Source organism: Mustela nigripes, chromosome 10 (assembly GCF_022355385.1).
Source record: "Mustela nigripes isolate SB6536 chromosome 10, MUSNIG.SB6536, whole genome shotgun sequence".
In the NCBI taxonomy this organism is placed as follows: Eukaryota; Metazoa; Chordata; class Mammalia; order Carnivora; family Mustelidae; genus Mustela; species Mustela nigripes.
The window spans coordinates 191,765-194,466 of record NC_081566.1 but is presented as its reverse complement, the minus strand read 5'-3'; the positions used below and the strand labels follow the sequence as shown (position 1 = coordinate 194,466).

General features: G+C 51.6%; 1 pseudogene; it reads left to right on the top strand.

Moving 5' to 3' along the window:
- The first annotated feature begins 980 nt into the window (after positions 1-980).
- Positions 981-1,099, top strand: LOC132026327 (5S ribosomal RNA; annotated as a pseudogene).
- The last annotated feature ends 1,603 nt before the right edge of the window (positions 1,100-2,702 follow it).

Sequence of the window (2,702 nt, the reverse complement as noted above, 5' to 3'; positions counted from 1 at the left end):
AGATAAGATGGTCCTAAGTTCCCGCGAGGGACGCGAGCAGGACAGCATCCAGGGATGGCCCTGCTCCGATGGCAGAACAGACCACAGCTGTTCTCTCTGGGCTCCTCCACCCAGAATCTGGGAGATGGAACAGGGGAAATTCTGTGCAATGAATTTGGACTCTGGCTCAGCACCCAGCAGAGGTGTGTAGGCTCAAAGGTGTGCCTACGTGCCTTCGTCCATCGTCAGGAACTTGGGATCAGTAGCCAGCAGCAGGGCCGGGTAGCCTCCCCTTGCTGAGTGTTGCTGCTCCTGGGAGCACAGCCTGGGGAGTGGGCGGTGTGGGTTCAGGCGAGGCAGCACTGCTGCCAGGTGGCCGATACCCCCATGCTAGAGCATGCGCGCCCGTGAGCCTCAGCACCTCTGTGTTGGCTTTCAGACCTAGAAAAACGAGAGTCTGAGGGTCCACTTTGAGTCTAGGAAGCCATCTTCCAAGGGGAAGAAAACTCTCTGAAGTGCCATGAGCTGCCCATCCCTCTTCTCTGATGTCTGGACTTGATGGGTCACACAAGGACCCATGGGAGGAGCTCGGGAGTCAAGGCTTCAAATCTTGGCCATCGGAGGCTGCCAGGGACCTGTCCCGAGTGATACACGTGCAGCTGCTGGCACGTTCCTGAATATGCTGGCTCTCTGCAGCCTCCATCTTTGAACGACATGTCCATCTGTCTGAAACCTCATTCTGTTCCAAGCACTTAGAAACCCTCCACTACCTCCTCCTTTGTACAGAATGGGTATGACCACAAGGCATCAATAGCCCAAGAAGGCCAGGGGCCAACGTAAATGTGAACAAGAGAGATATGGTAGCTAACCAAGCCTAGACAGATTAAGGGAACAGTAAGGTATGAGAAAGTTCAGCTTCCTCCAGCAAGGGGAGGACAGTTCCATGTTACATAGGGTGTTGCGTACACTCATCTGAGAATATATGGTAAGAACCTTATGATTTCTACAGCCATACCACCCTGAATGTGCCCGATCTCGTCTGATCTCGGAAGCTAAGCAGGGTCGGGCCTGGTTAGTACTTGGATGGAAGACTGCCAGGGAATACCGGTTGCTTTCGCTTTGATCTCCAAGAGGGAATTTCTTGGGAACATGGGCTACTGCTGGCTGTGGATGCTGCCTTCATGGAGATGGCACAACCTCTCTACAAACTGGCTAAGGGAGGACTCACTATGGTAGAGTGTGGACAGCTGAGGCAGAAGGAGCATTTCGGCAATTACAAAGACACAAAAAGCCTTACTCTGTGCCCCAGCATCGGTCATCCCAGATGTTACCAAGCCCTTCCACTTCTATGTGGATGGAAAGGCAGGGCTGACTAAAGGAGTTTTGACTCAGACTCTGGGGCCTTGGCGAAGGCCCGTGGTCTATCTTAGCAAGAAACTAGATCCAGTAGCAGCTGGGTTCCCCCCTTGTTTCTGCATAATTGCGGCCATGGCCCTCCTGGTCAAGAATGCATGCAAATTGACTCTGGATCAAAATTGACTCATATTGACTACCACCCACATTATTGAGGGCCTTCTCTGGACTCCACCATACCGGTGGATAACAAATGCCTGAGTCACGGGGTATCAGGCCCTCTTCCTGAACGAAAAAAAAAAGTGATCTTCCGGCCCCCGGCAGTACTAAATCCAGCCACATTGCTACCAGAGGTGCTGGCTGACCACCCACACAACTGCAGGAAGGTCCTAACCCAAGTCATGGGAAGAAGGCTGGATCTCAGAGATACTCCCCTCCCGGATGCGGAAATGACTCTGTTCACAGAAGGGAGTAGTTACATGGTCAGTGGAAAGAGGTATGCGGGGGCTGCAATGGTTTCTCCTGAGCAGGGACTCTGGACAACAGCCCTGCCACACAGGACCTCGGTGGAAAAGCAAAGCTGATTGCATTCACCAAGGCGCTACAGATGGCCAAGGCCGCGGGCACTAATTGGAAACTACAGTGTGCCTACTGGCTCCAGAGCTCTGAGCAAGGAGAGAATGAACCAGACTCTCGAAGACACCTTGACAAAGTTAATTCTGGAGGCTGGCAGTGGATGGATGGATCTCTTTCCTTTTGCTCTCCTCAGGGCACGATGTACACCCTATTTAAACAAGGTGACCCCATTTGAAATGTTTGGGACGACACCCACCCCCCCGCCCCCGCTCTGTCCTAGGCTACAGGAGGTTGCCCTAGCAGAAATGACCGATCAGTCTATACCCCAGTCACTGCAGGCATTACAATCTGTCTTAAAAAGAAGGGATCCAAACTGCCCACACTGGGACAGAGACAGTGGTGGAACCACATCCCAGGGACTTGATTTGGATACGTCACTATCAAGTGGGGAACTTGAAGCCTCGCTAGAAGGGACAATTTACTGTTATCCTAACCACCCCCACGGCAGTAAAAGTAGAAGGTATTAGGGCCTGGGTTCATGCGGGTCACGTCAAACAAGCCGAGAGTAAGGATGCCCCCCAGAGATGGCAGCGGCAGCTGACAGACCCTGTTGACCATGGACTAGAAACTAAGACTAAAAAAACTGTAAGTTTATTGTTGCTATACTAAACAAAATTGGGGCGATAAAATGTTAGTTTTATATGTTCAATATAAGATAGAACTATCTGAAAAGTCAAGGATTTGACTAATCTCCAAAGAAAAGGGGAGAATGTAAGGGCCTGCCCCTCCCAGAG